Source organism: Vicugna pacos, chromosome 6 (assembly GCF_048564905.1).
Source record: "Vicugna pacos chromosome 6, VicPac4, whole genome shotgun sequence".
NCBI classification, from domain to species: domain Eukaryota; kingdom Metazoa; phylum Chordata; class Mammalia; order Artiodactyla; family Camelidae; genus Vicugna; species Vicugna pacos.
Genome location: NC_132992.1, coordinates 55117045 through 55142817, shown reverse-complemented (window position 1 = coordinate 55142817; position 25773 = coordinate 55117045). Strand labels below are relative to the sequence as shown.

The window sequence follows — 25773 nt, the reverse complement described above, 5'->3', positions numbered from 1 at the left end:
GCGATTTTTCAGCCATCCCTAACTTCACTCTGACTTTTCATGTGTAACATACTAAATTAAACTAATCAACAGAGAATTTTCTGTACCCTGATTTTCCTTGTCTAAGCTGAAATTTGGTCCTCTTTTGTGTCCTCAGATAAAAAGAACTTTATAAATGACCCTGGCATCTACCCTTGTCAAGGTTCTATTTGGTGGGGATACTGTAGAAATCATACTTACTTTTCCCAGCCTGTGTCCCTTCCACATTTAATATCTAAGTGTTTCAGCCAAACTGATTCAAACTGATAATGATCAATACACTCCAGTATGAAAAAAGGAAAGTCACTGATCCCTGGCTTGACTGTCTTCAATCAAATCTCTGAAAATAAAAGCCTAAATCTTAACAATATGTTTGGCATACTGTGTGGCCCCTCAGGGTCCATCTTTGTGGTTTCAATTACCAATCTGGTACCTATGAAATGCCTTGACAGCTGGTGCAAAGGTAGTATTTGTTTATTGGGGTCAAAATGTCAACTTGAAGCTGGGAACAAGAGAATACTGCCAACTGCATGCTAAACAGTTCCATTCTCAAGACCTGTTAGGTCTACCTCTTTGTGATCAAAACGTAGCAGGGTGGTCATCACCTCTCTTCTCTCAAGATGGAGGGATGATCAAAAGATGGGAGACTGAAACCCTGGGTGATCATTAGTCAAATCCATATCACCTGCCTTCACTAATCAAGGCCCTTGTGTGTCCTCCAAGCAGCACGTCGCCTAAACAATAAGATGCTTGTGGGAGTTGTTTTCCAGGAACGTGGAGTCAGCTGTGACTAGTCGGAGCTGAGCCAGTTAAGACTGGCTGGGACCACCGACCCTCCAGCTGGGCATGCGCGATGTCCATGACACGTCCTTTAGAACATGCAGAGGTTAGCTACACCTGGGCAGGTTGTCAATTACTGCACCTTTTTCCAGTCACTCCCCATGCCTCAGACCGCCCTGTTGCTTCATTCTTATCCTATAAATACTCCCAACCCCTTCCTGGGAGGAGGTGGATATGAGATTTGTTCCTCGTCTCCTCACTTGGCTGCTTTGCAAATATACTCTCTCTTAGCTTCAAATCTCAGTGTCTCGCTGCTTGTGGGGCAAAAGGAACCTGGTTCCATAACACTACTATATATCACAAACTTCTGGGTGCTGGGGCTAAATCAAGAAACAAAGCAGGCTAAAACCTATGGCCTTGAAGAGCTTATGTTCAATAAACAAGTCCGATACCTAGGAAGTCTAATAAGTGGCAATAAGTGTTACTGAAGAAAATTAAGGCAGAGAAAGGGGGTCTGGAAAGATGTTGCAGGCAGGGTGGGAAAGGGAAAGGGCTGCGGTTGTCAGTAGGGTGTTGTGAGAAAGCCTGGCTAAGAAGGTGGCGTTTGAGCAAAGCCCTGGGGGAGGTGAGGGAGTGAGCCAGGAGAAGGTGGCGCTGAGTACTAACACCCTGGTGGGTTTGAGGGGTGGATGACAAAGCCTACAGGGGCTAGAGTGGAAGGAGAGGCCAGAGAAGGGGCAGGGAGCCAGCTAGGGGAGGCCTGTAGGTTTCTGCTCCTAGTGACGTGGGACGCCACTCAAAGGCTTCCCACAGCTGTGTACAGGTCTGACTGCATCTCAGAAGGTAGTCCAGGGCTGTCCGTGTGCTTTCCTCACCTGCTCCTGCCTCACACCATGGCTGCGTTTTCTCTACAGCCCGAGCCCCCTCTCCCTCTCTCTCACCTTCACTTCCTGCCTCAGCTCCTTAGCTGCCTGTGTCTGAAAGAAACAGGGTAAAGCAGATGAGTATGCAGGAAACTCTTGCGGGAGGCCTTTTGAATTATCTAGGATCCCTGTATATAGAGTTCTGGTCTCCTTTTTGGAGAAGTCTGTTTCCACACCCTTCTTTCAAATTTGAGTCCAACTGCATTCTTCTGAGCTTTAAACTCTGTGCATCAAACTGAAAAAGAAAAGCTACGAAATCTTTCCTTTGGCAAACTTACATTTTTACGTTTGTGAGATAAGAGATATCCTAATCCAATTGTCACAGTTTCTAAAAATGTTTAAATATTTTAAAATATTTAGTGCTATTAACAAATCATGCTGACAGATACAACCCAAAATGTAACTTACTTGTAAATAGAGACATATGGACTATTTCAGTGGGAAAAGGTGTGGACCAACTATGTTTTAGCCACATTTTGAAATCTTCATTCTAAAGTGTGAAACTAGAAGTGAGAAGTCACCAAAAATGGTTCAGTGTGACTCTTAATGTGATCAGCTCCTGAACAAAAAAGATCGTCAGTGTTCAAGTTACTATCTTCCACGGGTATAATTTGAGCATTCTGGGTGGGAAAGAAAGAGGGAACAGAATGTGGAAAAACAAGAGTATTTGATGTCATATAACCTGGTCAAAATGTTAGCCTGTAAGGAAGGCTACAAAGCCCTACATCGTACTTGAGGGGAGAAAATTTCCCCTTCTCCCTCCAGAAGAACATGGTATTTAGTGTTAGTTTAAAAAGGCACGCTCTCCCTTTCAACATAACATTGGAGGCCCCACTCTTGCCAAAAAGGTAAGATAATGTGCTCTGTACGTAAGAAGTCAAGTACCCTCTGCCTTTTGAAACTGCCTGACGGGAATTAACGGCTTTTGCCATCCTCTTTTAAACAACTTTGGCCGGGTTTTCTATAAGCACCTCGTTTATCTCGAGACTCTTTCATCTATTATCTGACTGTAAGCGTGTTCGTAGTTCATCAGCTGAATTCACTTTGACAGAGAAGTCTTATGACGAGTAGCCAACAGCCTAATGTCAGGTCTGTGAATATCTCTGGAATTAAGGTGATGGGAAAAGGGTAACCTTCTGCTACTCCTAACGGCATTTGCTGAACAACAAAAATAGAGCCTTAAATCATCCTCCATTTGCCAAAGTGGGTCTGCTTTGCTAATATTAGAACACAGTGCAGCTGGCTTCCGGCTGAGATCAGACTCACCATGTGGGGCCACCTCTGCATTCATACCTGTATGTGGTTATCGATGTGAATCATGACATTTCCAGTTGTGTAGAATGTTAGCATCCAAATGGCTCTTGACCTCTAACAAGTCCATTCCTTGGTATTTCTGACAATAACAAGAAAGAAAAAAATCATCCTGTAGCTTTATAGCTTAGCCACCTGGGCCCCAGAGGTTTATAATTATTGCTCCTCTTTTCCCTGAAGAGCTAGAAATGGGTTTTGTGATTGAAAACAAAAATACCTGTGCTGCAAACATAAAACTCTTTTTTCTAAACATCTCCAGCTTGGTTTACGATAATCTGAACATGCATGCTGCTTGAACCAAAGACTTCTGTTTACAATAACTTATAAGAATGATATTTCAAAACAAGTTTAAGGCTGGCTGTACGCATTCATAAATATTTTGAGTAACTGAAGTAGACTTTGGAGGAAACTTGCCACCACAGAATTCAATGTTTACAAGTGGTGCGGACAGAACAGGAGCTTTTTGAAAGAAGCATTTTTACTAAATTGGCATGGGTGTGCCTGTAGTTTGAAATCCATCATGAACCAACCAGCATGGCCCATATCTGCCCAGCCGATGAGTAAATCAACTTGTGGGAATGTGTTTAGCTTTTCTAATCACCTGATGACTATTCAGAAACATGAAAAACAGAACTTTTCAGTCCCCGAGGTAACAGTGTGCTATAAACAATGGCTTTCAATTGCTCAACACTTAGTCAACACTTCTGCTCCAGTCCTGAGAAATGTGACTTCCATTAAGATGGAAGGAACCAGTGTGGACATACCCCAATTCACGTTAATAAAAGAGCAGTTGGTATTTTACGGATAAGTTGGTTTCGATCTTCAAAGTCCTCTGGGCGGACGGATAGCCAGGTGCTATAGGAGTTGGGATGAACTGAGTGTATATTACAGCCTCCCCACACTTAATGTGCTTCCATTACGCCACTTGTCAGTCACTTGAAAAAGAATGTACTCGAATTTCCACGGATAGAAACAACAAAGATAAAGGCCACCCTTTGTTTAACTATCATGCCTGTGTTCTTGAGAAATCGTGAGGATAATATACAAAAGCAGGTGCTTATCTTTTGCACAGAGCCGATGAAATATTTGTTGCTAGATGTCCTTCAGGGTAAGAATTTCTTGACATTATGTTTTCCCCTTAGGAGTTAAGCGTGAAAAGCAAGAATTACTATAAACATATTAACAACAGTAATGATTCTTTAGACATACCCTAGCAGAAATAAAATAGCTCCTTGAAATGTTGTGATTAGCAGACTTGCACTTCAGGAATTGTTGCTATTTTTAGTCTTTGAAACAAAAGAGGAATCTGCCTGACTCTAGTATAATTTTAAAATAAGAACCCCTGCAGCCCGCTACCCTCGCCCCCACCACCACACACAGATACAGAGACTTCTCCAAACTACCAGAATGAGTTTGCTTCTAGTGGATTACTTTGTTTTTGGCAATTACCCAGTAAAAAGACTTGGTTGTCATTTGGAGATTTGGAACTGGCTCGGGTGTAGATGCAGGCAAAACATTCTAAAAAACTATTATTGACACATTGCTACTTGATCATTAGCTTTCAATGGCTGCAAGCATCCTTGCATACTTAGAAAAGTGTGGAGACGCTCCCCAGCTCAAATCAAACTGTTTCCTATGTCAAATTCATTACCTTCACATAACTCCTATGCGTTTGTTCTGCAATAAAGAGAAAAAATTTTCTTCTACCAGACAGTCCTTCAGACATTTGGGAAAACACTGTGTCTGCTTAATATTCTTTCCTTCAACTTAATTCCTTACACCTCTCTTTAGATGACTGTTTTTCCAGATCCCTTGTCATCCTGGGCTAGACCCACTGTTACTGCCCCACTTAAGATGTATATATAACACTCGAGTTGAATATTATAATTTTACTTTTCCACTTTTTCAAATTTTTCCATGCCTACCCAAAGAAACAGGATATCCACTCCCTAAACTGGTAATAAAGATGTTTGATGAATTGGCAATAGCATCAATGTATTTATTAAGAATTTAAGCTAATGTAAGAAATTTCCTTTTCCTATACTTTTGTCTTCAGCGTGGTTTGTCATTTGCTTTAATAAATATTTGATGATTGGATAACTTCAGTCAGTTATGAATAATTGTGGTTAAGAACCCAAATCTTGGCTTCTTGGACATGATATGACTTAGGCAAAAAACCAAGAGAGCTCACTTTACAGAGGCATTGTATCTTTAGCTCCCTGATATTGTCCAAAAAAAAAAAAAAAAAACAAACCCTGTAGCTACTGTCAGACAAGAGTTAAGAGTCTTTAAACATACTTTGCAGGAAACAGTCACTCCACTTTCATTCCCCCATCTCTTAAGCCAGTGACCTCCCTTGATCTCCAAGATGACAGTTTGCCAAGTTCCATGAAGACGCCATTCACAAATGACCCCATTAGATTTCCTAAAGACCTTAATTGCCCAATTCCTTTCACCCAGGTTTCTGAGGTTCAAGGAATGCTCTCCTTCAGTTACTCTCCTGCAAAGGTTCTAGCTATTGTTACCTTAATCCCTTCTGAGTCCCTGAGAATGCAAAGAACTGAAGCGGACTTTGATTCTCCTGCTGAATTACAAGATACTTTACATACTTCTGTCACAAAGTCATTCCCCTGTGTTTACTGTTCAACAGTGACATTCACTTTCATGTCTAAACATAGAAGGGAAGCACCATGGCAATAAATATAATCTTAAAGATTAAAAAGCTGATCCCCTTCAAAGGGCCATGTTAAAATACCTAAGAAAATTAATCACTTCCTGCAGTCGTAACCCCATAGTTCAGTCTTATCTGGACAAACACTGTAGGCTGAGAGCCATGTATCCACTCCACATCTATGTTGGAAAATATTATCTGGGCTTTTTCTTTTTTTAATTTAATTTTTTGGAGGGTAGTTGATTTACAATGTTAGTTGCAGGTGTACAGCAAAGCAGTTCTGTTATACATATACATACATATATTTTTTCATATTCTTTTCCATTGTACATTACTACAAGAAATTGAGTATAGTTCCCTGTGCTATACAGTAAGTCCTTGTTGTTTATCTATTTTATATATAGTAATGTGTATCTGTTAATTATCTGGGATTTTTCTTACAAATCAAATCAACATAGACATATTGAGTGCTCACTATTTGCATGGTCCTATCCAGGTAAGTCTATTTGAAAACAAAGTAATTTAAACTTCAGCTTTTCTTTCAGGGTTTGTGATCACCTTGAAGAAAGGTATTGCCGTGCAGATCTGCACATACGTTTCCTTGAAACCAGAAGGAATATGTGATATGGATGAGAGCAACAAAATAAGCTAAAGCATTTTAATAAGTTAACCCCCCCAAAAACTCTTCTATATTTCAATTATTCCAGAATCATAATGCTTTAATCGCCTTGTTAACAGCATTGTACTGTAGCAGTTTGACTATAACAGTTTCTCAACTGCATGAAACTTTTGCTGTATCAAACAGAGCATCTGCGGGCACTAATGTTTCCTTTACCTGTAATGCAATTTGTTTACAGTCACAGATAAAAAGTGCATGAAAGAAACTATATTCAATAGCTTGTAGTAACCCATAATGAAAAAGAATATATGTATCCGTATGACTGAAACATTATGCTGTACACCAGAAACTGACACAACATTGTAAACTTACTATACTTCAATTAAAAAAAAAGTGCATGAAGGGCCTTGCATTTATTTTATACTCCAGCCCCACCAACACTCTCCATACAATCACAGCACATATGCACGCACACACAATCTATACTCAAAGGATTCAGAGGCTGAAGGTTAAACACTCCTCTGTTAAGGGAAAAAAACAGGCTACATGGAGGAGGTTTTACTTAAAGGATGGACCCAGAGGAAAAGAATCAACCTATAGACACATTAACGGCTTCCAGCACCTCCAGAAGACTATGACATCATTAGATAATAATAAATATGCAGCTAAATCACTCCAGTGGCCCATGAAATAAATCATACATTTCTTCAGTCAAAACATATTCATTTAAACTGTGTTCTATCACTTGAAAAGAAATCGGACAAAAAAAAAATCTCCAAAGATACACTCCAGCTCTAAAATTCTATATGTTCACAAGATGTATCCTGGAGGGGAGAGGGGTAAAAATAAAAACTGAAGCAGCCTGTGTTGAGGAATAGGATAATTACATTATTTCAGGATGAATATAGCACACTTTGAAATTAACCTGACATGTATTTTCCTGCATCTATGTTTTATTTTTTCTTAATGTCCAAAAAATACAGCAAGCTGATTATTTATCTAGGACTTCTACTTTTGGGAACCCAGTATCAAGAGGAAACAATAGAAAATGTGTTCCACAGACTGACGAGGGTGAGCCAGAAAATTAAGAGGTGTCTCATCAAAGAAAAAAGATAAGGTGAACTTAGTAAGGGAAAGAGAATAAGGTGTTGCCTCTTCACTTCCCCAAAGACTGGGTCTGCAGTGTGACCCTGGGCTCTAATCAAGGAAAGGTGCTCAGCTGAGGATCTGCTAGGCATTGTGATATGGCCTCTGGATCCCAGAAAGGCGTGACGTGCTGAATTGCCATCCCCCTGAACTGGCATGTCAGGGTCCTGAAAGTTTGAGAGTAAGAGACAGAAGAGGTGGAACCCAAGTCAGCGAACACTCCACATCCCCAGCAAATATGGATAAAGGAAGAGCAGCCCAAGTCTGGGAAGGTGGGGAAGGAAGACCCAGGTCATCTTCATATTTCGGCCAGCAGTGTTCTTACTTATTGTTTTCTGCTTCTTAAACTTCTTAATGTACTCTTTCCAAGAGTGCTTGCAAGATACCATTAGTGGGAACAAGAAAATTGTCCCCATTCAGTCTGGTTGATATTCGCAGGTTCACCAGAGACCAAAGTGAGAGGCTATTCATAAGCATCATTATCTGGACCCCCTTAAATCCTACTGCTGTGATGGCAAGAGGTTTCCAATAGCTGTTCTCTTTTCTTTTATACATTAAGCCTTTCCCGCTTCGAGGAAATCCAATGAAAACCTCACTTCTAGGGTTCCCTAAACCATAGAGATTTCTCCCTTGCCTGGGAAGTCCCAGACTCCACAGTTGCAGTCCTTGGTACTCAAAATGTACATATTTGCATCGCTTATGCCAGGATAGTCCATGATCCTTACCCATGGTTGACATCATCTAATCTGATTTCCTCCAGTCAGTCTAAAAATTCCCCAACGCCAGATGGCAGGTAAAGTAAAAGTTCCTTCTTTGATCATTTCAGTATGTCTGAAATCTTAGATATGAAGCTACTTGGAAGATGAAGTGAGACGAGGACATGAATATCATACATTTGTTTAAGTGTTTATTCCTCTCATAGGAGACAACGTAGCATCATGGTCAAGGCTGTGGATTCTAGAGCTGGACTGCCTGAGTTCAAATCCCAGCTTCACCACTTACTAGCAGTACCACCTTGAGCCAGTTACCCGACTTCTCTGTGACGCAGTTTAAATAAGTTAATCAGTTTAAATGAGTTGATACAGGTGACAGTGCCTTGCTTATGGTAAATGCTAAATAAGTACTAATTAACTAAAATCAGATCCTAGTTTCCTTTCCAATATAAATTATAAACATGATAACTATGATTAAATGTACCACATCAGAGCCCTACCTAGCACCTCAATGTTCTTCTGGGTATTTAAGCAAGGATCCACAAACTATATGTAGTCCACAAGTCAGGTCCAGCACCTGGCCTGTTTCTGTAAAGCCCGCAGCTAAGAATGATTTCTGCATTTTTAAGAGGTTGTTTAAAAAAAAAAAAAAGAGAAGAAAGAGCAGGAAAAGAACATGTGACAGAGTCCAAACATGCTGTGCAAAGCCTGAAATACTTCCTATCTGGCCCATTACAGAAGAAGGTTTGCTGACCCTGGTACTGGAGTATAAAAATACCATTACACTCTGAGAACAAGGTAGTTTTCTCGAATATTTTGCACGCCTTTTGATTCTTTAAGTACCATGCCTTTTTCAGTAATTGGTGGAAAGAAAAGTCAGGGCTTGGTGACGGGAAGCTTTTCAGCAACCTCACAAATGGTAGCTTGGCCGTTTCTGCTCCTTCATGGTCTTCAGGGAGGATCGGCCCTTTCCACATCTTCAGCTCACCCCTGGAAGCCCCCCCAGAACTGACTGCACTGAGACATGCCCACCAAAGGGCACATGTACACACACAACCTCTCCCTTCCAAAATGGGTGGAGTGGTCAGATTGAACAAATAAAGAAGCCCAATTACCTTTCAGTTGTAAATAAACTGAATTTTGTTTAGTGTAAGTATGCCCTGTGCTTACTTATTTGGGTTATGCTTACACTAAAAGATTACTCACTGTTTATCTGAAATTCAAATTTAGTTAGGGCATTTTATAATTTTATCCATCAACCTTAATATGGGGCATTCATAACAAATGATAGAGGGAATCGTGCAATGTCCTCCAACAATTTTTAGAGTCCTAAGTGGTTTTTTTCCCTTATTTAGATTAGTAACAATAGTTAACAAAACATTAGTTTACATTTATTGACAGTTTTCTATGTTCCAGGCACTGTTGTAAGCACTGTTCGTGTAATAACCCATTATTATAATCCTCACAGGCACACACGAAAAAGGATATGGTACATCAGTATTCATATTTTCCTCATTTCACATATGAGAAAACTCAGGAAAAGAAAGGTTAAGTAATTCATGCGCGATCACACAGTAAGTGGTGGAGGTGGGACAGGCACAGTACCTGGCTCTCACTCCAGTCTAATTAGCAGTTAGTTAACAATTCCACCTGAATACAAACACGCTCCGCTGGAACACACTGGCCTGCCGGCTCGGCCTCGGCCGGGCTCTCTCAGTTTCCTCACGACTCGACATTCAGGAACTGCATCCTTGGCCTCTTCTTGTTCGTTAAATGCCAGCAGCCCCTCCCTCCCAGTCATGACAATAAGTGTCCCCCAGACATTGCCAATCCTCTGGACGTAGCTTTGCCAGATTTCTCAAATGAAATTATAGGACGCTCAGTTGAATTTCAGCCACAGAGAAGCAATTTGAATCATTTTTCAGTATAAGTATATCCCATGCAATATTCGGAATATACTTAACCTCAAAATCATCTGTTGTTGACCTAAAATTCGAAGTTGACTTTGCTTCCTAGTTTGTTTGGCAAAATCCTTCCAGTCGAGAACCTGCCTCAGAGGCCTAGTAAGGGAGCAGGTAGAAGGGGGTGTTCCTCACCCTTCTCTGTGCTGAGCCTCCGTATAATGCTCCAGCCAGGCAGCCAGAGAGAAGAGGACTGGACTCCTCCGGCAGCCGATTGAGGAGGTGTCAGAATCACCCCAGAATCACCCTGTCTCATCTCCGCCGACCTCCACACACACTCCCTGTTCAGCCGAGACCACGTCTTTCTCAGCCACTTTTCCAAGCTTTTGGAAGTCGTTTCTCAAGGACATGAAAACCCCTTGGGACTGTCTTCTCAGTGCTAATGGGCGTGGGCCTCCTGATCCCTCACGCTCCATTCAATTTGCATTATATTTCAGGGCTTTTCCTTAGAGTAAGAATTCTCAGTCGGCCTTGTATTCTTCAGTTTCTCCCCCACTTCCTGGGATCGCTAGACCAGCCTGGGCCTTGGGTCCCCGTGTTGGGTGCGCATGCCCCCACCCTTTTGCTGTAACCAGGACTGGGATTCCGTGGACTGGGGGTAAGCCGCTCCTAGACTGGCCTATTTGTGAAGCTAGATTTCGGTCTCATCCTCCTCCAGAATTCTGACCAGTTTATGCTTGGTACTCTAGACCTCGCTAGGCCCAGAATTCAGCCAGAACTTCCCCTCCAAGACGTGGCCCTGATACTGTGCCAGAGAATGGTCAGATTCCCTCTCCTGACACGGGAGCAGCCTAGTGTGTGCAGATCACCTGGAACCACAAAAGATGCCCAGGTGGCTCCGCGTCCTCCACTGCCACCTGCATGTCATGCTGCTCTGATAGTCCAGTTGAATGAGTTAGCAGACAGACAGACAGATGGGGAAATGCAAGCTCTTTCCTGTGAGTTACTCATCAAGGGATCAAAGCACAGAAAAAAGAGAAAAAAAAGTATTGACATGTTGGAAGGAAAAGAGGAGGAGAGGGAGAAGGGAGGAACCCTGACTCTGCTGCTACCCTGGACGAGCTGCTGAGCTCACCCCAGCCTACGGTGAGTGAGAAGTTCTCATTTACTGTCTCCACTGCGAGTACACACTAACTTCATAAATCCCCCGGATATAAATATTTTTTCTTTTTTAGTCAGAAAAAGAAAACAGTGACAATTCAGTCTCCCCCAAATCATTCATCCTATACCAACGATTTCCCCAGTTCTTTGAAGGGTAAATGACCTTTGCTTCCTTCTGAATGGTGTTTGTAAAATGAGGGAAACATCCAATTGCCTAAGCGCTCTTTATAGCTTTTTCAGCTTCTACGAGCCTTTTTAATGGGTCTCTGTCCATTTCCTCTTTGCCCTTGGCTATAAGGACCACGATCTGTAGGCTTCTTCCTTCCTCTCTCATCATTTCTTTCCTGAACCTCCTCAAGTGCCTTTCCCCCTCTTTTCCTTCTTTCCTCAGCAAGGCTCGGTTTGGGGCCGTGGGCTTTCTTCCCTCCCTGCACACTCTTCTTGGAAGTTCCAGTCAGATGGCTTTAATTACCACCTGAATGCAGATGACTCCCAAATCTCCAGCCCCAGCCTTGACCTCTCACCCTTTCTTCAGTGCCATATTTCTTTCTGTCTGCAGAATATCTCTACTTGGGTGTCCCACCACCTCCTAAAACTAAACATGTCAGAAACGGAACTCATTATCTCTCCACAGCCTGCTTCGTTCTCTCCCTGCTTCTCCAGGGCCGTCAATGGCACCCTCCCGTCAGGCTCCCACCCCTGGGGATCCCAGATGGGCACAGGGTAGGTAGGCCGGCACCCCCACCCCCCGGAAAGGCAGGCCTCAGCCCCCACATTCCAGCACAGCTGAACACTGCGCTCACCAGCTTCCCTTAGCACCTTAGAAAGGGACTTTGAAAGAACACTGTGATCTCAATTAACTTCACTTCAGTTCAGGTTTGTTTTTTTTTTTTTTAACTCTACTTTCTTTTTCATCCAACGGTTGACAAAAATTTAAGCTCTCTGCAGCATTCCACTCCTTAATACATCTTGAAGTCCTGGGGCCCTCTGAATTGAGAAGCAAATCACGTACCTCCTTCTGATTCATGACTTTAAATTATAGAATATGTGAGACTGCATATTTATAAACCTTTTTATTTCCTCACATAATTAATAGCTGGAGTTACCAATTAAATAGTAAACTAATTAGTAATTAGCCTGAGAGATTGATGAAATGGAAGTTTCAAGTGATTGCTTCTATTCTTAATTCCTATTCTCTGCACCAAACATCACCACCACCCTGTCCCTGGGGGCTCGGTTACATGTCATTATCTGTAGCGCTCCCCCCTCTCCCCAACCATGCGACAATAATTGCACTGCTGTGATGCTGTCTTAGAAATCACCAGGCAGTCTGCTAAGATATTTACTCATATGCAACCACTCTGGAAGTAAGCCTACAAACTAGGTTGATGTGAAATAACTCAAACTAATTTAACAAAGAAGAAAAATTCATTGCTCGTACGACAGAAAAATCCAGTGGTAGTGTGGGCTTCAGGCATGGCTTGATCAGTGCGCTGGCTCCATTTCTCTGCAGTTCTCATGTCTCGGTCTTCCTCCACTTGTTGGATCCATCTTGAGGTTCATTCACCTCACGGTCACACAGAGTTGTCAGCAGTAATCAGGCCTACATGCTTCTTCATTCACATTCAAGGGGGTGCGCATTATCCCAGAACAATAAACAAAGGCTGCTCTTTATACTGAGCTTTGTACTGAGTTATCTGTACTGCATCCCTGACACCATCACTGGGACAAGTAATGGGAGTACAGTGACAGGCTAATATTAAGCAGGGCCCGCTCCTGAGGTGGGGGAGGGAGGGGTAACTTCCCTCAAAGCACAGCTTACACAAAGGAGGAGCCGTGGAATGGCCATTGTGGGGCAACTATAATGTCCTGGTGTCTATTGTTTATATGAGAAAACTGACCGTCATAAAGCCAGGCAGTGATAAAGCTTGGATCCAAATTTGGGTGTCTCTGACTTCAGAGTTTGCTTTTAACCCCCAGGCTGTAGTTCCTCCCTATAAACAGCTGGTTCTTCAAAACAGGGAGCTGAGAATTCAGAATGTACATCTCTTGGTTCTTTGCAGCTGCCACGAGAGGACCATCATTTGCTCCCATCCGTTCATTTTTCACACCTAACATTTGCACCACACTGTGTTTATATTGTTCTTTCACTGTCCTGCTGATGTTCACAAGGACTTGTCATTCAAGAGGAAAATGTGTCACTCGTATTTCAAGCAAACATTTTACATTTGGAGTTATTAAACTTATCCACCTAAGATTATAACGTCCTCAAGACTTGACAGATGGCTGACATGTGTTCACTGTACCCTTAACAGGTCACTGGTACACAATGTCTTTCCTGTATCATTAAATGATATCTGCCTCATGCAGGACAGTCATTCTTGCTCACCAACAAGTTTCTATTTAAGAGCCATTCAGAACATAAAAATTTTCAGACACATGTAGAAGCAATGTTGAGAGGCTGGAAAAGCTTGCCTTTCTTGCCTCCCACGTCCATGCACTTTTCTCCTTTGCATATTGTTTTCTAGCCCCCAGTATGGTGTAAAAGAAAGAACTTGGGCTTTGGAGAAAAGTGGAGTGAATATTGGTGCTTTCCCTCCCCCAAGCAAGTTACTTAACTTCCATGAGCTTGGCTTTCTCTTGATAAATGGAGCTACTTCATAGAACTTCCTTCGTATTTTTAACAAATGCTTATATAAAGCACTTGCTGGTTACCAGGCACCATTCTTAGCACTTAACAACATGAACTCCTCCTCTCCACCCTCTGAGGTCGATACCATCATTATCTTCTTTTTCTGCCTGAGGAAACTGAGGCACAGAGGAATTGCCCAAGGTCCCAGAAGTACTAAATGGTAGAGCCAGGATTCAAGCCCCGCCAGTCTGGCTCCAGAGTTTATGTTCTTAACTACTCAAGTCTCTCAAGTTAAGAGGATTGAACCAGACGACTTGGGAGGAAGCATATTGGTTTATTACAGACGCCCGGTGTGCATGACAGCATCTCCCTTTCTTGTCCTTTAAGGTCCTTCCCAGCCATCAAAACACAAAAGACCAGATTTGTAGTTTGATAGGAAAGGGCTTGTTAGTTTATTGGATTTTTTTAAGCCTTTCTTAATTGCACATCATTTTACGTGCTGTGCAAGGAATTTCAAGTGTCTTTGAACAGGTCAAAGAGATATTTCAGGTACGATGGAGGATTCTCGTTCCAGTGACCCTGGAACCTCATGCTATTCCTATTCGTACAGCTGCTCCTTAGGATTCCTGTAATTCATTGCACAGCAGCTCGGTGTTGCAGGCAGGATGCTTCCAGTTCTCCTCTTCCTGCCTCTCTACCACCCTGAAGAAAGGCATGGTGTGTCACTGCTTTGGCCAATGGCGTGTGAATGAAATGACTTACATGGCTTCTGGGCAGAGGCTTTAAGAGCCAGTGTGATTTGCCTTTCCCTTCCCTTCTCCTTGGCTTAGAAATCATGGCTGCCCCCAGATAGCAGAGACCCCGTCAGCTCACAGGCGGAGTAAGGATGACCTAGGCAGCCCATGATGGGCACGCAGAGTAAGGGAGAGACACAACTGTGCAGCGTTACACCACTGAGCTCTAAGGGGCTTTTCACAGCAACACCACATAACCTGTCCTGAGTGATTCACCAGGGGCCAGAATAAGGGGGCAGTGTTCTTCAGTCTCTCTCCTAAGGTTGTTTTCTGTCCTGCTCAAGACGGCAGGTAAGAGACTGTACCAGCTTCTGTTACTTGGGGCCCACTCCCTAGAGTTGCTGGATGAGGAATTTCCCTCTGGCTGGAAACCAGCCTGTCCCCTAGCACAGAAAGAGACTTTCTTCTGTTTTCCCAGCCAGAACATAGGCTCTCCTCCTGACCTTTTTCTTCCCCTGCCCCTAACATGACCAGCTTCTATGGAGGAAAAGGCTCTTCCACCTGTATTTCTCTGCTCCCTATGCGATCCACTCTACCATGTGTCTGTTATTTCCCGGAGCAAGATCGCCCCAGGGTCATGAACCAGAGTCCCTCCGTGTCCAGACCTTCACCATCCCCAAAACTTAAAATGGGAAGTGCTGGTGGGAAAAAAAACCCTCGGTGGCCAGCAGAGGGCAGCAGCAGGGGTCGTGGAGGGAGGTTGTCCATTAAAGGAGAAAAGGCTCTTTGAGGAAGTTCATTTAATCAGGAAGACCACAGAGTATGGGATTCAGGACCCTAGTGCAGGAACAGGTGTGGGTCACCCTGTAGTGTCTGTATGATTCAGATTAAAGTGTACACATAAATGTCTCAACTTTAAGGCCAAGACTGTTCATACTTGTCTCCCCCAGAGCCCAGCACAATACTTGGAATGTAATAGAAAATCAATAAATGTTTGATAAATGGATTTTAATTGATGGTACATGATATCAGTGTAAACTGCTGGCAGATCCATTTTAGATAAAAAAAAAAACTAAGAAAGCAAAAAGAGAAAAGCATTGATTTGACTTCCATCCACATGAATTAGGATATTTTACAAGAACGGCTTACCACCTGAGCCTAATTACAATGTCGCACAATAATGATGGTAAATATTATTAAATGTGTGTCAGATTAATTTTGCTGTGTGTTTTATTGGATGACAACAGGCTTCACAGTTTGCTGCTCTTGTAAAGTAGTTTGCTCATTGCGTCCATCTTAAAAAATTAAAGGCACCATTGTCCATGGACGCTCTACTGGATTGACTTATTCAACCGGATTGAAGTTCGTTTACGTGAACAGTAACAGAGCCACAAATCGGCACTAGTACCTTCTTCTGGTTAAAACAGTGCACTGCATAATTCTTATTCTTTTGACCTGTGCAGGGTGTTGAGAAAGAGGCCATCCCTGTGTGTTTGGCCCACTCCACACTGGACTTCGCATTAAGCCTCTTTTTCCAAGTCACCTGGCAACTCCAGTCCCTCTGTCCGGCCCTGCGTCCTCAGGAAGCTCAGCCACAGCCCCGCTGTAGTTCTCACTAGGAGTTCAGTTCCATTTTGCCACATCCCTTTAGAATACCCCCATTTGCATATCCCCCCCAGCTAGACTCATTTCTTTCCCCAACTTTCTGTTTTCTCTGGCCTCACCATTCTCTCCGCCACCAGGAGACAAACCTCGTCTGTTCTCCTCCCGGTCCTCACTCCCTGTTTCCAATCAACCATCCTGATGTTTCCTTCGCCCTTACAGTTTGCCAAACATGCCTTTTCCCTCCATTCCCTCTGTCCTCACATCATGCGGGCCTCACACAGGTCCTGAATGATTCAGGAACTCATGAGCGCTCCTATTTACACCCCATCTTGGGAGAGCCTGTGTCTGTCAGGGTCCAGGACAGGGACGGAAATAATATATTATAAAGAACTGGTGCCTAAGTATCGAAGAACAGGACAACAACTTTAAGGGTTCACAGTGGTAACGGTTACAGGTGGTGGTGACCACCCCTAGGACTGTGGGAGCAAACAGAAGAGGCTGGAATGATGGAAACTTAGAAAGAGGGGCCGCACAGAGCTGCAAACCGCAGACCTCTGAGGACAAGTGCCGTTTGGCTGGGGCTGGTGTCTCTGAGCTGAAGAGGGGAGGCCCTGTGGGGCTGGGACCCCAGACCTCTGAACAGATGGTGCTTCTCGGCTGCGGCTGGTGGTGCAGGGGATGGAGAGGGTGAGAAAGTAGGTTCTGTGAATGTTGGAGAAACTGCTCTTTGGGTTCCATGGCTGCTTCTGGAACCAACCATGGGTACCAGGTTTTGTAAAGGAGTGAAGCTGGGGTGATGTTCTCAGGGACAGAAAGCAAATCAGAAGCCCACAGGAAACGGGAAGAAGCAAGTCTCGGATTCTCCGTCAGCATCCCTGAATGGCAGAGCCTCAGGGGAGGCCACTGGCAAAGCCGAGTCATTCTCAGAGCCCCTGGCATCACTGAAGGAAGACAGAAGGGTGGCTTGAAGCTGAAAGGCAAGAAATGGCACAGACGACATAATGAATGAAGATCGTGTCACTTCATCATGACTCTCAGCTTAATTCCTTCTGGCGCAGGTCCAAGTGCTAAACCCTGGAACTAAATATATATTCTGCTCCTTCTTCATGTTTCCAACCCTATTCTCAACACCACAGATAATTTGTTTGAATCAATTTGTCTCTTGACTCTACCTGACCCACCAGCTCTCCACTTTTCACCAGTACCACTTCAACTCCCTGTTACCTTGCCAGCTAGCTTACGGTCAGGTTCTGCCAGCAGTCAGAATTCTCCATAGCTATTTTCACATCAATTCATAAAGTTCAGGCACAAGTGCACTCTGGGGTTTCCTCTGCCACACGGAAGGAAATCCATCTCTTCCCTTAGAAAGGAGCTCCTTTAGTGGAAAGCACTCCAGCAGGGTGTAGAAGCACATAAGTAGGAAATGCATCATGTCGAACTGAATACAGTCTTACTGAGAGCCCAGTGGAGAGAAATCCATCAAGGCAGCCACAAAGACAGCCCAAGCGTTCCTCCATCACAGCTACGGATGGGCTGTACCAAGAAACAGACTAGGAACCCATTTCTGTGACTTTGCTCAAACTCCAGAAACTCCCCTACTTGGAATTTCCTTTTTTTTCCCCCTTCTATCCATGAAGGTAAGCCCTCAATCTCCTTCAAGATTAACTTTCAGATTGATTTCTTCATGGTACCATGTTTACCAAGGAAGCTGTAGAATTAAGTTTGAAGAAAATAGTTTAAATGCAGCTAGTGGTCACCCAGGGCAAATTCTATACCCAGAGATACCAACATTCACTCCTTATTCTGGCAAAGTTTTTATCTTCTAAATAATTTTCTTGAGCTTTATTTAATTCTTTTTTAATGGAGGTACTGGGGGTTGAACCCAGAACTTCCTATATGCTAAGCACGTGCTCTACCATTTGAGCTATACCCTCCCCTGGCAAAGTTTTTAAAAACTGGTCAAGCATTATGCTATTTTAAGGAAAAGATAATGGCAAACAATGCTTATGTTATGATAATCTTTATATTTACACACACAAAGAAATGCACTCGACAAAAGATCTGGAAGGATATGCATCAGACTCTTAAAGGAGTTTCTCTGGGGAGGGCAGTCTGGGGGAAAGAGCACAAGAGGACTTTCTACTCGCTATCTTTCTGTACTGTGTGAATTTTTTACTATGCTGATGTATATGTTTGTAATATTTCAAAATTTTAATGACAGATCCCAAGTTAAAAGTAATACAATTGTGGAGGTCAGAACAGACATCAGAAACAGTTCAGTGCAAATATCGGAAAGTTGGTGAGCTCTTTTCAGAAATACACTATGTTTAACTACTTGTTTACAAGAAAAGAAAACATTAAATTCAGTAGATGGGTTTGTACAAGGAGCCAGTGCGCTTTGTCTAATGACATGTATCAAGGTGTGCGTTTCTGAGTAGGTTTCAAAGGAGATCTGCCATCCTTAAAACGGCATTTTGGGCCTTTTCGGCAGCTCAAAATCGTGGGAGTCTGTGCAAGGCCATCTGCGGTATACGTTTTGGCACACGCAGTTGAACATTTGAACAGAGCAAAGATCAATGCGAAGCCCGTTATCCTTGGGTTTGGCAAAGTGTTTAAACCTGTTTGGGTTTAAGTATTCAGAATGATGAAATGTTAGCCCGCCTGAGACCACTTCAGCCTTTTCTCAGGTGCAATCTCGACAGCTGTGTAAAGGATTTATGCAAGTTTGGATGAATTCAAACACAGGTGTAAAAGATAAAAGGCGAGTGGAACAAATGCTCCACCTATGATCATTTTTCCATGTTTGGCCGCCTTATTTGTGCCTGTTGATTTCAGTACCCTTTCATGCAACATCTATCTTCTGAGTCATCGAAAAACCACCACCTTACTTTAATTTATTGCTAATAAAGAATGAAATTTTGAACAAAATTATGCCTGGTTCTTCTCTCTAAACTCAATCTCTTACTCCCTCATGTTTCTCGCATCTTTTCTCCACAGCCTTCAGATGGGTCACTCTGCCTCCCTCACCTCTTTGACCTGCAGATGGACTTAGCAGATATTAAAGCGTGTCTCAGATTGTTGCAGCAACATATTTCGTTTAATCATTTGGCTATATTCTAATTGGAAGGCTTAATATTTTGTGTCCCCAGTAGAATCTCAAGTCTAGAGTGGCACAAAGTCTGAAGTTCTTTGCTCCTTGTCACATTGAACTTAGTGTTTACTGACTGATGTCAAGTCAAAGATAACCAAATACTTAGAATCTGATTTTGAAAACTGATACTCTATGGGAAAAAAAAATGTTGTTTAAAAGACATTAGACAAAAAAAATTTTTGTCTATAATGTTTTGTCTCAGTTTTGCATTCACCATAATATGTTAAAATGAATTCAGAATGAGATGTACCATTCTTGCTCAGATTTTGTCTAAAATCAGGAGAACACCCCAATACAATCAAGGTCTCACCATGGCAATAGATACAAGTCGCCCAACAAAAGGGACAGCCATGCCTGACAGGTAAGCAGGGCATAAAGGAGGAAGGTCAGAACAGAAGAAGGGATAACAGTAGGAGATTGACTGCAGCTGCCCAGACTTGTTCATAAGCTCATGTGCTACACAGCCATTTCAACGTCTTCTAGAAATTCTTGGAAGTACTTTGGGGTCCTGTATTAAACAAACAAATGAACCAGTGAAACACAGAAAAGAAACTCGGGTTATATATGCACCCATTTTTGGATGCTTGAAGCCGCAGACAGGATTCAGGATCCTGGATTCTACCTTAAATGACTAGTTATATAACTTCAGGAAACTCCCAACTCCTGCACCAATTTTTCTCTATGTGAAGTGGGAATAATAAATTCTATCCAATTTACTTCCGAAGCAATTATGGGGCCCAAATGAAATAAGAAACATGGAACTGTTTTTGCATTGTTGAGCACCACAGAGGGTAATACTGTTAGTGTCATTTCATTAGTTTATAGACCCCAAAAATGCATAATTTTATTTTCTCATAAAATTGTTTAGGATATTATTGTTGAAGAAACTTCTTAATAGCTTAATAACTAAGGAAGAGTTTGGGCTACTACAGTATAAATTATTCCTAAATTTACTTACTACATTTCCTCTTAATGGTCTAATTTTTGTTGTAAATGGAATTCTTAGCTACGAAATTTGGACGTTTCATATCTACTCATTTCTGGCAGTTCGTGAAAGCAGGGAACACAAATGTAATGAAACCACAAATGTAGTAGTAATTATTTACTTTTCTAACGTTTTGAAAACTCTCTACTGCATATTTTTTAACTCTCATTTTCTACAAAAGCAATAAGGAATTATAAAGACTCACTATAAAAAAAACTCCCTACGGCTAACTTTTGCACTCAGCTGTCTGCCTGATTATCTCAAATTTTTGAACTACTGATATACAGACTTTTCAAATGTTTTGCTGCTTGCTTTTATCATGTTTGTAGATTTCCAAACACCAAGGGTTTACAATAATTGAATCTTTCTATGTTTTTCCAAGGAGTAGACCTGAAAAGGACCTCACCAACACCTCCTTTTTTTTTTTTTTTTTGAAGGGAAGGAAACTGAGGTATAAAGAGACAGTAAGACTAACCCAGCAAGGTATTGGAAGAACCAGGATCAACCAAGTCTCCTGACATGGTCCTTGATCATTTCCAGAACTCCAGACAGCTATGCTAATTGGACGGTTCCAAACAGAATTCACTCTCCTTTATATGCAGTAAATGATGACGAGTCTAAATTAGAGAAGATACATTTGGGTGCCACGTTGGAGGGGTGTGCTGGAATCGCAAGCTGCATCCCATGCCTGTTGAAGTCTCCCTTATAACAACAGTCATTTTCTAACATTGTCTTCTACCGTGCTCTCACCGTAGGACCTTACCAGCCTACCGACACCTTCTGGACGGGGCTCTCTAGCTCTCCAGACTAAATCACCACCAGACTCTCACTGCCTTCACCTCATTGTAGTTTCCTGTGCTCGCAATTGTTTCCTTGTGTCTTCCTGTCTTCCCCAACCAGACCGTAAGCGCCACAAGAGTAGGGACCCTGTCTGTGCTGCACATCAACTGTTTCCCAGTGTCCAGAATAGTGCCTGACACTTAAAACACACTCAATAGATATTTGCTGAATGAACAAATAAATGAATGAATATGCTTCTTACTTTGTAACTGTATCCTCACTTGCAGTTCTGCCTTAGAATTTTTGTTCCAGCCGATTTGCAGCAGCATGAATTCACCCCAAATAAGATTCTATTTGCTTTCCTAGTGCCTGGGTTGGTAATATTAATAAAATATTTCATTTGGCTTTCTTCTGTATTTATAAGAGAAAATACACTTCTGCTCGTGGGGAAAGAAATATTATCTTTGCCCTTTAATTGGACAAGTGTACTAATTGAATCAGTGTTTCCAATTTTTGGTTTTTTTCCAATTTTTGGAAAACAAAAATTTGTCTAGTACTCAAGGGGAGATTTTTTTTTCCTTCCTTCCCAGCTTTAGTACGTCCAGACACTCTGTTGTCCTTTGCCCAGAAACCCTTTCCCAAAATGTTCCTCTTTAAAAGCTTTCAAGGACATACCAGTGCTCTTGAGCGTAAAAGGCTATTTTTAAAAGAGTGGGGAGGGGGTGGGGAGGAGGGCCTTCAACAAAACAAAATGAAAAGATTGAAACTTCTTGCCTATTCAACTTGTCCACTTGGCTGCTGTTAAGATACGATGGCTCTGTCTACCCCACTTATTGTGGGATAGACACACTCAATGGCTCCTACTCGTCACAAGAAATTGAGTTTTCTGCAACACCGCCCTCGCCTACTTAATGGGGACCTTTGAAAACCAATGCAGAGCAGAGACGACTGCAACAAATATTCCTTGTTGAATCAATTAACATCTAGCGCTAGGATGCTGACTTCTAACTTTGCACGTAGTAAAACCCGAGCCAGCGAAGGCAAGGAGAGGATGACGTTCCCCTGGCACCTTTTCTTTTGAAGCGACCCCAAACCTTAAAGCCTGCATTTCATTTGGGAAAGTCTTTTGCTAAAACCACTCCCCATGTGCAGCCCATCTGGAGGACTATAATCTAGTCTTGCCTGCAGCGAACCGACAATAATGATGCTTGCCTTTCATCACGGATCCCCGAGCACTAGACAAACATTAATTAATGCCCCCAACACACCTGTGAGGTAGGAAAGTATTATTTTCCCTGGCTCACAGATGAGGGACTCCAGACACCAAGAGGTTAAACGGCTTGCCTTAGGCCACAGAGTGAGCTCAGAATAACGAACTTTCCACGAGCCCTCGGCCCTCCTTAAAAACTTTGCAGTCAGCCCCCTGAGCGGAACCGTTTCTGGACAAGGTAAGCTGTAGCCAGCGCCTTTATCTTTTTCACAGTAAATTTAGACCCCATTCCAGCCCATAAACGAACTCCTTGCCCAAGGGTCTTAAAATGTAGAAACAGTAAGAGAATCTGGAGTATCATCTTTCGGCCCCCTTCAGACAGTATCCTTTAATCGTAGTGTCTGACAGAAAACAGTCAACTTGCCACACCCAAACCGCAGACAGCATCTTTCTGAGTGCCTACTGTGTGCCAGGCGCTGTGACTTCAGGGCCGGCTCCCGTCTCCTTTCCAGAGAACTCATGTGTGACTCCAGTAAAATAATGATTGCAACTCTGGGGTCAGGTGGAAATTAGAAACCAAGGTGGACTTCTCTCCCACCCGAAGTTTGGCAAAAGGGATTGAAAAACCTCCAGAGAATCCCCAAAGTGAATGACATGATCATTACACACCAGGACAGCCTTCCTGCTAAAGTCACAAAGTCTTGCAGCCCGCCCAACTTTCAAGTAGCCTGTGAACATTTCCACCAACATGTACAATCCTAGTTCTATGAATAAGAAAAACTATGTTTCGTCACTAATTGATTTTTCTAGGTTCCAAGCTTTGCATAAAATATCACGTTTAATTTTTGCCATAACTTTCAAAGAAATTTAGTCTCTCTCTCTCATTTTACAAATGAAGAAATGAGGCTCAGCATGCCTGATAACTTGCTGTAGTAAGTGCCAGAAGCAGCACTGAAAACCAGGTCTGGCCACCAAAGCCCATACTCTTAACCATAATATTTTACTACTTCTTTACAAAGGATAAATGAGGATTCCCTTAATTGGCCATCTCTTCTTTTACTTTCTTTAGTCTCTTAGCACCGTCTATGGAGGCTTTTGAGTAGCACCCACAACTTGAGAATGAACCTAAATGCCAGAATTCCCCATCAACATCTCTGCTCCCCACTGGCCCACCAGTAGTCTGCACCACAGCCACACTTTGAGCTTTCAGGCTTTTGCTGACCAAACCCTGAGAAGTCAGTCTTTTTATTCTGCTACATTAAAAAATTCCTGTTTACAGTCAACCTTCCTTATTCAAGGAGCACTGGAACCATTTTCATCCTGTGGACCTCAAATCCAGTTTGAGCCCTGATATCAACCGGACCTCAAGCTTCTTTGTAGTAACTGGTTCATTTCTTCATCCATTCATGTATCAGTTTAGGCTGCAGGTATCAAGTTAACCAAGTCAAACTCACAAACAATAAAAAGGATTTTTTGGTTGACTAAGTGAAAGGCCAGCAGTAATGTGGGCTTCAGGTATGGTGTGATCAGACTCTGCTCTCAGATTTGTTCTCTGTTGTCACATTGTTCCTTAGACTGACTCTTGTCCTGGTTGAAAGATGATTCTTGGTAGCAATTAGTTTCCAGTTTCCAGTTTCCCTGTTCTTTTCCAGGGCATGGTGAAGAGAGGTGGCAGGGGAGAGGGAGAAAGAGAAAGAGAAAGAGACGGAGGTGGGGGTGAGATCCCTGTCAAAATCACTGATTGAAAACTATGACCTCTGTGCTGAAGACCACCTCAGAACCATGTTAAGGCTAGAGGACAGACCAGTGCACCAAAGGGCTCAGGCCTGGGTTACCTGATCCAATCACTGTGCCAAGAAGGGACTGGATTATCTGAATTGTCTTAAATCAAACCCACCCCATTCTTACAGCTGCAACACAGTGGTGCAGGGGTAGTTCCCCTAATGAAAATCTGGAGAATGTGAGGAAGAAGGAAAAGAGGACTGAGTGCTGGGTCACCAGAGGGGTAGACTGCAGAGGACATTCAGGTTGACATTCAGCCCACTCTGACACTTTGTGCCAATCCTTTTCCATAGTTCTCTGGGTCCCACTTTCCAGGACCCAATGTGACATGAACTCCTTTTCTGGGCAAGTTTTTCTCTGACCCAACTTAGGTGGATGAGTTCAGATTTTTGCATGTCCTTATTCAGTTACACTGGATTTTATTTAATATTCCAGGGCAAAATGAATTATTGTGTATTCCTAGTACTTAATGATGCATTTGACCCAGTTTGTCTTCCTTCAAAACGGCAAATTCCCCTTTGCCCCTTCAGCCTTGACTTTCTTCTCTGAATGGTTTTCTAACCGAGCATCCTCCAGCATCTCCTACTTCAGTCAAAACCTGATTTGAATTAGAGTACAACGTAGTTCCTATGTATTTTTTATATTTTTACAGGTCTATGTCAGTAACTGTGTATGCTTAGAAGAAAAATATGTGTAAGTGGGCACTTTAATGCTTTTCAATGAAAGAATGATGATGTACTGATTTGATAATTTGAAACAGTACAATGAGGATACGTTTGCCATTTATTAAACACTTACTATGTTGCAGGAACCATACTAACCACATTAAATTATATCATCACATTTAAATCACATAATGACCCCATGAAGCAGGAGCTATCATTACCCACATTTTATAGATGAGTAAAGCAAGAAGTTAAACGATTGTCAAAGATCATGCAGCTAGTAAGTGGTAGAGTCAGGATCTGATCCTCAGTCTGGATGGCACCAAAACTCTAAGCAGTGGTACCTTACCTGTAGTCACAAAGGTTACCTGCCTGGAGCTGCACAGTCGATCTCAGATTGAATGGGAGGGAAATACATAAGAAAAAAAGTCAATGCAGAACTTCCTTTTTTCGCCTTTGGGAAATAATCAGAGCTTCTCATATACTTCCCTGTTATCTGTCAAGTATTCATCTCTAGAATCCAAGCAGAGAGCCAGGGAGACCCCTTCACTGAAAATTTCATAAACTAGAAATTCCACTTGCCCAGAAAATTCCAGCATCTGGTATAACACTATACTATAAAATAGGTGTGGTCTCTTAACAAAGATCTTGGGCTGTTTTGGAATTCTAGCATCATTTTCTAAATCTGAAAGCAGTCTTTAAAGGCAGGTTCCCTGACGTACATATAAAAGGCCAAAGTCCCCAGCTTCCCCTCACCAGCTCTTGCCAATCTTCTGCTCACAGTGCAGAGTTAGAAAAGAAGCAGGGTCCACCTTGCTAGTAACAGCCGCACGCTGAGGGCTGATTATAGAACACGTGACGGTCAAGCCTCCAGCAAAGGATATTTGTTTTTGCCATTTACAGTTTTGCAGTGGCTGCAGGGAGACTGGGAAAGGGCTCCCGAATGCACAGCCATGCTCACACTGTGCCACCTGTAGGCAGAACCC

At 42.6% G+C, this 25773-nt stretch overlaps 1 long non-coding RNA gene across 3 annotated transcripts in view; it reads left to right on the top strand.

Moving 5' to 3' along the window:
- LOC116280972 (uncharacterized) overlaps positions 1-25773 on the top strand; it is a 382863-nt gene that overhangs the window by 340964 nt on the left and 16126 nt on the right. For 2 of the 3 annotated variants that reach the window (XR_012073627.1, XR_012073631.1), the window contains one exon: positions 20788-21391. The exons of the other annotated variant lie outside the window; for it this stretch is intronic. This is a non-coding gene — a long non-coding RNA (uncharacterized lncRNA). Of the gene's footprint in view, positions 1-20787; positions 21392-25773 lie in introns of those variants that run through there. 3 annotated transcript variants of the gene reach the window in all.